Consider the following 7,557-nt stretch of genomic DNA (forward strand, 5'->3'; position numbering starts at 1 on the left):
GCAGCAGCTGAGCAGCTGAGTTTATTGCTCCTGAGCAATAAACTCAGCAGCTGAGTTTATTGCTCCTGAGCAGCCCACTCAATAAGGGGGACCTTATATAGGTCCTAACCTCAGATTTCAAAGGGGTGACTCTTTGCTGTGTCTTCGATGTATGGTCCAGTTGTTAGCACATTCAGCTAGTCCCATCCCCGGGTGCAAGGCCCAATTAATTTATCACTCTTGGATGCAAGCCCAGTTTATCAGCATCTTACCACCCTTAGATGCAAGGTCCAGTTTATTACCGCCCTTATCCAGTACTGTCAGTAGATCTTTGGTCACTTCCAACAAATATGTTTATAAAAAAGTGTTGCTTTTAATTAATAATTTAAAGTTGTCAAAGCCACTTCTTTTCAACTATTCCTTTTTTCTGTCAGTCGGAATCATTACAATAGGAAATTCGATGACAATTTCTGCAGTTCTGGAAGGAGCTCAGAAGTGGTGGGAGTGTCCCTGACTGGATTTGGGAGGAGCAAGGGTACTTACCCTCCAGGCAGGTATTAACATATATACCTCTGGTGCTCAGCAGTCTACTTTGCTTTGTTTGTTTTTGTGGCAGGCAGGGTAGAGCCAACTGTGCACAGTTCTGCAGCCCACAGTCCTTAGGAGAAGCTGCGAAGCCATGGAACCCAGCTGAAGTGCACTGGCCTCCTGGAGTCTGCTCCAGCTCTGGTCCCTGGTCTCTGCTCTAGCTCTGAGGTAAGACTCCTTGAATCCCAGCCAGCTTGAATCCCAGAGAGGCCAGAATATCTTTTAATGTGAGAGAGGGTGGAAATCCCCCTCCCCTGAGGCACTGATAAGAAGGACCAGTCATTTGCGGCTCTATCCAATCACCTGTTTCCTCTTCAGGCTTATGAGGGAGGCAAGGTCATCTGTTGCCTAAAGAGGCTTTGATTTTCCAGCGCAGGTGTTTTGGACTCATATTTTCTCAAATTGCCGCTAACATTTGAACTCCAATGTGAATGAATATCCTCATTCACTGCAGCTGATTTGGATGAATGCTTAACTTAGGTGCACCTGCTTTGTTCTGCAAGGGAAATAGAGCTCTATAAGGAAGCACTCTCTTGGTCTCTGGGTCTTTTGTCCCTTCCCCCAACCCCTAAGGGAGACAACCCCTAGTAACAGAAATTATATAAGGATGTTACTGCAAAACATTCCACTAAACCCAATGATTTTGATAACCCAGCTATCTTCTGGTTATAAAGATAACGTGTGCTCATAAAGATTATTTGGAAAAATGCTGATGTATAAACTGATAGTGTTTTGATGAGATAAGATTCAGCGAGCAGAGTCCTTAGGTTACCTCTGAGGAAAGTTTCAACAGAGGTTCCCTCTCAGTGGCACATTGGAGACAAAGACATTTGCAGACCCTGACAGGCAAGCCAAGGTTACATTGTGAAAGACAGATTTATTAAGAAAAAAGGAAGGAAAGGAAAGGAGTCATTTGCACAGAGATAGAAGGACAGTTGTGGAGAAGAGCTGCTGCTGTTACTTTGCAGAGGGAAAAGGTTTGTGAAAAGAAATGACTGCATAGTCACAGGCGGGCAGGCGCCATGCTCTGCCAGTGCAGAAATGTATTGTCTCCCTTTGTGGAACTGTTATCTAGTGTTAAATTTATCCCTTTTAGGATATGATTGGGTTAATTTGTTAGGACAGATGATTTTTCTAGTGGCCTTCAATAAGCATAGCCCCACCTTGCTCTTCTGCTCCAGATAATTTTTATAGCAATCAGCCAGCGCCTAAGAAGCTGCTGTCTGAGAAGTTATCATTTCTATAGCTGGTTTAATGACTCTGTTATCTTTACCCCTACCTCCAGTTTCTGGGCTAAAGATGCCTCCATCCTAATTTTTCTACTCTTAGGCTCCATCATCATAAGCCATGTCTGAAATCCCACACTTACTAACGGTCCTTCAGTAGTTTCCATCAAGGTTACTTTTTAAGCTTTCCCATGGAGGTAGCGAGAGAAAGCAGAAAGAATAGTCAATTAGGAGCTAGGCAAACTTGCTTCCAGTTTGGAGACTCTCAAGAGCTAATTTTTTACATATTTAGGAATTTTGCAGACTAGTTGTCAAACATTGTTGGCAGCTTGAAATTTGCTTTAGTGGGAAAATTTACACATGAAAATTAGCTACCAATCAAGGTTTTTTTTTTTTTTAACTATGCCCTGCTTCCTTTCCTGTGAACAACGGGTAGTCATTATACATGGGTTGGATGAAGGAGTGAATGAGTCTATGTTAAGTCACCCTCCCAACTGTCTATTATCAGTTATGATCTCATCAGATATTTCTAGTCAGGGTCCCACAAGACAGTGAAAATGAGATGTTTTGTATGCTGTGTGGCTCCCTGCCATGGTGGTTTAGTAGACTGGTAAATCTTTGATTTATTGATGAAGAAAAGTCAACTGGCACTTGCCTCTTTAGCTGTGGCTCCTTAGGGAATCTGCGAGTTACTGACACCCTTTCCGAAAGGGAAATGAAAACTCTTCATTTACTAAACAACATCTGGGGCAAATTTACTTCCTGGAAAAATAAGTTGGTTAGAGAAGTGTGAAGGGGAAGCCTGCATTCATTGCTAAATGTGAAATCAGTTCTTGACTCATAGTTCAAAGGGGAGTGGTATAGGGAGTGGGAATAGAAGGGACATTTCCTGCCAAATATAAAATTTAAACAAAAGCCTCTTTCTTTTCCTCTGAGCTGTCAGCAGACTAGAGCTAATTAAGTCAGCACAATGGAGTCCCAGTCTCTTCCCTTCTTTTTCCTTTCTGAACCTGTGATTTCTCTCTCCATCTCTCAGGGGTCCTAAAGGAAGGTGTTGGGAGAGGGTGGTACATCAGTTAAGGACCGATTTGTCTTTGTAAAATTGAGTTTTGAAAATTCCAAAGGTGGGAAGGACTCTGGAGTCCATCTGGTCCCACATTTCTCATTTTTTTTTTTTAAAGATTTATTTATTTGTTCATACGGAACTGGGGTACAGGCCAGAGGCGCAGGGGCAGCGAGAGGCTTCACCAGAGACAGAGTGGGGAGCAGAACAGGCCGATCTACGCAGTACACTGCTGAGGGGAGCAGCGGGCGGGTCAGGAGGGGCAGGCAGGGATCGAACTCATGCGGAAATGGCTTTAGCTTCTCAGTGCTGTGCTTTAACCCGCTGCGCCACCAGGGAGGGCCCCCACATTCTCGTTTTAAGAAGTCAGGTTACACAGTTGATAATTCTGGGTGCCAAGGTGAAGTTATACGCTCCTGGGAGGAGGGGGCCCCGGCTGGAGAGATGGGCACTGCTTAGAAGGCCTCTTGATCCCTTGTATATATATGACTGGCCAGGGGCCAGGGTGGGTGGTCCTCAGGTGGCAGCCCTGCCTCTGCTTCTCTCAGCCTTTCACCGAACCTGCTGCCACAGCCCCAGTGATGTCTTGAGGTCCCCTTTGGTGTACTGGAATTAGTCCTTTCCTCATCAGGGGCTTGATTTCCCAGTTCAGTGAAATTGATGTTGTCTTTTGGAGTTCGGGGTCCTTGGGTTCATTCTGGGAAAGTGAGCTCCCCTTTCAGCGGCACAAGGCAAGGTTTTCCATGAGACAGAGACTGAGTTATATTTAAAGAGTAAGTTTATTAAAAAGAAACGGGAGAGGAAAAGACACTTACTTGCATAGGCACAAGTGGGCAGGAAGACCTGTCCTGGAAGGGACAGGTTTGCAGAGAGAGAGAGAGAGAGAGAGAGAGACCTGCATGGCTGCAGGCAGATGGCCTTAGGAGAGCGGGCCCCCCACTGGGGAGGTCAGTGCAGAGAAGTCCAGGCATGGTCACGAGCAGGCAGGAGGCTGCTGCCCTGCAGAGGGAGTGAGCGGGTGGGAAGAAGCACCTGCATAGACACAGGTGGTCAGAGGAGCAGCTGCCCCTTGCTGGTGGAGAGACTGCCCTGGTATAGACTGCTTCTTTTTGGGAGGGGCTCACTCCTTGTGAGCCTGTTTGCTGACTTTGAATAGAATCTGAAAGAGATTCCTGATGGCTTCATCTCCTTGTCCTTCTCCTTTACCTTTTGGGTCTGAGCTTCAGGCACAGCCCCTAATAGTCTGTGATCTGCTGGGATCTCCTGCAGAGATTCAGGTATCCCTGAGACCTTGATTTTATGGCTGTGCCAGTTGCTGCACTAGCCCCTTCTGCTCATCCCTCCCCTTTGTGTGATTCAGTCTTGTGATGCCTCCGCTGCATTCCTTCCTCCTTCTGCATTCCTTCCTCCTTCCAAACCTTGAAGGTCTAAAGGCACAGAAGGGAACAGCATTGCTTGATCTCAGGATGGCTCCAGGTGTTACAGGACAGGGAGAGAGGGGCACCCCTGAAGCTCCAAACCTGCTCTAAGTGGGTTCTGCCATCTGCCGTGTCAAGACAAAACATAAAACTTTAATGAAAAGGGACTTTAATACAGTGAATATACAATATGGAACGCAAAAAATATAACTTCTAAATCAAACATCTGAAGTTACCCATCCCCTTGTGGGCAAAAGTCAACCCAAAAGGGATTGGACCGAAGCAAGGCCTGAAAATCCTCCACTAGACTAAAGCACCTTGTGGTCCGGACCCATAAGAAATGTCAGAAAGGGCCAGACAAGTCTGGGAGGAAAAGAACAAAATCAAAACCAATATAAACAATGCCATAGTCACCTCCCGACAGGTATCTTACCCACATCTGCCTTAGCCAGTCCAGGGCCAGGAAACAAGCACGGTTTCTTCATCACATGCTTGTTGCTCCATGTGGCTTCCTCAGGTCTCCTTGTTCTCCATGCTGCTTCCTTTTCTCTCCTGATTCCTTCTCTTCTCTCCTTTTTTCTCTGCTCAGCTCCACCCTTCTTCTGGGTGGGGCAGGGAACCTGGAACTTCCCCTTTTCCTAGGGACCACCCTGATACACAGGAAGGAGCTTTGTCTTCTCATCCCATTTTGCAGTCAACTAACGGTAGACGGTAGGTTTTTCAAACCCTTGTGGTGGATGTGGAAATGGAGTCTTACAGAAGATTTCACAGCTCAGAAACAAATGAGATGTAAATTGAGCCGGCTGCAACAGCCACAGCTTTTCAAGGTTAGGGAGTGCCCTTTATAGTTAGTACTTGCTCTTGGGGTGGGGAGTTCCCAGATCCAGTTCCAGCCAGCCTGGAGGGCCCTTTCCTCTGGAAAGTCATTGGGACATCATTGTGTTTCTGAAGCTTTGTGAAAAGCTGCAGCTGAAAGCACTTGGAGCTTTCCAAAAAGCTGCACTTTCTTTCAAATTCCAGAGCTATTCCTTGCACAGTAGGAGTGTCAGCCCAGGGAGCATCCCTAGAGCCCCTTGGCATATTCCTCTCATTCAGTTGACACCCAAGGTGAGGCAGAGTGCTGGTGGCCCCACGTGTGTCAGCCAGTTAGAAGTGGCTCTCCCCAGTGAGCTCTTTCCAGGGGGAACTGAGGTGGGTGTTTGTGTTTCCTCCATGTTGGGGAAGGAGATTATCCTCTTGGCAAGAGGGATTTTATTCAGTTCCATAGATTATTTCCTGAAGGCCTACTGCATACTAACCCAAATATCCAGGCCTGTTTGGACAAGAGAATATGGCCAGGACTTGGGCATACAGGTGTGAGTGGGACCAGGGGAGCTGCCTCTGCCTCAAGAGTGCTTCTTCCAGCTACTTAGCCAACGGGCAATGGCCTGAGAAAGGCAGTGTTAGGCCACGTTGTAGTGCTCACATAGGCCTGATGGCACAGCACACTGCACTCCTAGGCTGCATGCTGCCATCTATGGGGCCTCTGTCCTGTGCTTCCGTAACTGAAACCTTGATAAGGGACTCATGAACATCCCATAGAGACTCGTCTGCAGCCTCATGTGTGAGAATTCTGAAGGTAGGGACACGTCTCAAATAGCCCTACTTGTCTCAGGCTTTCCAGAACTGAAAACAGAGTTATGAGGCGTCGGATGGCTAACCAGGGAACTGAGGAGCAGGTGATAGGCCAGGGTCTTTGGAAGACATTTCAGAGGATGGAGCTGCAGGGAGGAGGCAGGGCAGCAGAAGGAGCTGTTTGGGGGAATGAGGTGGCTGTTTGTGCCTCTGAAGCTGGTGTTGATGGGGAGCAAAACATTACACTGTTTTTTTAAAAAAGATTTATTTATATATACAAGAACTGGGGTATAGGCCAGAGGTGCAGGGGGTGAGAGGATTCACTAGAGACAGAGTGGGGAGCAGAACAGGTGGATTGACTGAACTACACTGCTGAGGGGAACAGCAGGCAGGACAGAAGAGGTCTGCTGTGCCATGAGGGTCACCTCCCTTGCCTGGGATCGAACTTATGCTGTAGTAGCTGTGGAGAGCTTCATAGTGCTGTGCTTTAATTTATTGTGCCACCAGGGAGGGCCTTGTGTACATAATCAAGATCCTTTTCATCCATGGAACCTGACCAATTTCAGAAGGAGAAAAAGCTCACTTTAGCAGGGTCCTGAGAACATAAGCCCAGGCTGAGAAAGAGTGTTTTCTGGAAAGCTTGTTGGTTTCGTTGTTATTGGCAATTTCCCAGAGAAAGCATAGGGCATTCAGAAAGATGGAGGGAGAGATTTCATTGTCACACTCGTGGGTTCAGTGGGATGGGTCCAAGAAGGCTGAGCCTCAAATTATAGGAATGGTTAAGGTTTTATATAGGTTGCATGAGGAAACATATCATCCCATCCATCATAACATAAGTTGGGATTTGAACTCAGACTGTCTGGCACCCAAGCCAAGCTACACTACCCCATGTTAGAACCTTCTGAGGTGTGCACCTTGCTGTCGAAAGCTGAAGGCCCTTAGGGTCTCTCCTTCGAAGGGTGTGGGAGGAAATGTATTTGCTACAGGCTCTCCTCTGGGGCATCAGCTCTGTGATGTAGAGATGGGAAATGGAATAGGTGGGACTGCTTTCCCAGGGAGGAGGGAGTTCCTGGCAGGCCTGCATTGGGCACGGGCTGTCTGGGGAGCAGAAGAACTCAGACTCCAAAGACACAGTTCTAGCTCCAGAGCCCGCTGTGTACTCAGCTCTGACTCACACTCTGGGGAAGGCTGGAGAATGACGTGGAGGCACTGGCCTCAGGGGATAGCTCACATCTGCTGCCCTCTGGTGTGGTTCAACCACCTGTTTGAGCAGTTATCACCTTGACATTGCACAGTAGCGCTCTCTCATCCACATACCCTATTAGGGATAACTGGAAAGAGAGTGACTTTTCAACCTTACAGATCTGGGTTCCAGCCACAGAGCATCTCATCTCACCAGTAACCTGAGCAATAACAATACCTACTTTGTAGGTATTGTGAAGTCTAAATGGGGGTGGTGTAGTGAATTTCCTTGGGGAGTTTTGGTTCCCTCCTCATCTCTAGGTTTCTGAAGGTTATGAATACCCAGCTGCACAGCAGGGCTGCTCTATGAGGAAGCATTTGTGTATACATATAGATGTACTTTGTCAAACTCAGTCAGCTGAGTGTGTCCACTCCTATGGCAGTCACTAGTTAAAAAGTCAAAGTTTGGCCCTCCCTGGTGGCGCAG

The 7,557-nt window shown here is 47.3% G+C and overlaps 1 protein-coding gene across 2 annotated transcripts in view; it reads left to right on the top strand.

Annotated features, from left to right (window-relative positions):
* Positions 1 to 7,557, top strand: part of ST6GAL1 (ST6 beta-galactosamide alpha-2,6-sialyltranferase 1) — a 114,648-nt gene that overhangs the window by 22,473 nt on the left and 84,618 nt on the right. The window contains exon 2 of one of the 2 annotated variants that reach the window (XM_012734126.1): positions 596 to 735. The exons of the other annotated variant lie outside the window; for it this stretch is intronic. The gene's annotated coding sequence lies outside the window, so the exon portion shown is untranslated. The remainder of the gene's footprint in view (positions 1 to 595; positions 736 to 7,557) is intronic. 2 annotated transcript variants of the gene reach the window in all.

Source organism: Condylura cristata, unplaced genomic scaffold (assembly GCF_000260355.1).
Source record: "Condylura cristata isolate star-nosed mole 26May11 unplaced genomic scaffold, ConCri1.0 scaffold00003, whole genome shotgun sequence".
Classification (NCBI taxonomy): Eukaryota; Metazoa; Chordata; class Mammalia; order Eulipotyphla; family Talpidae; genus Condylura; species Condylura cristata.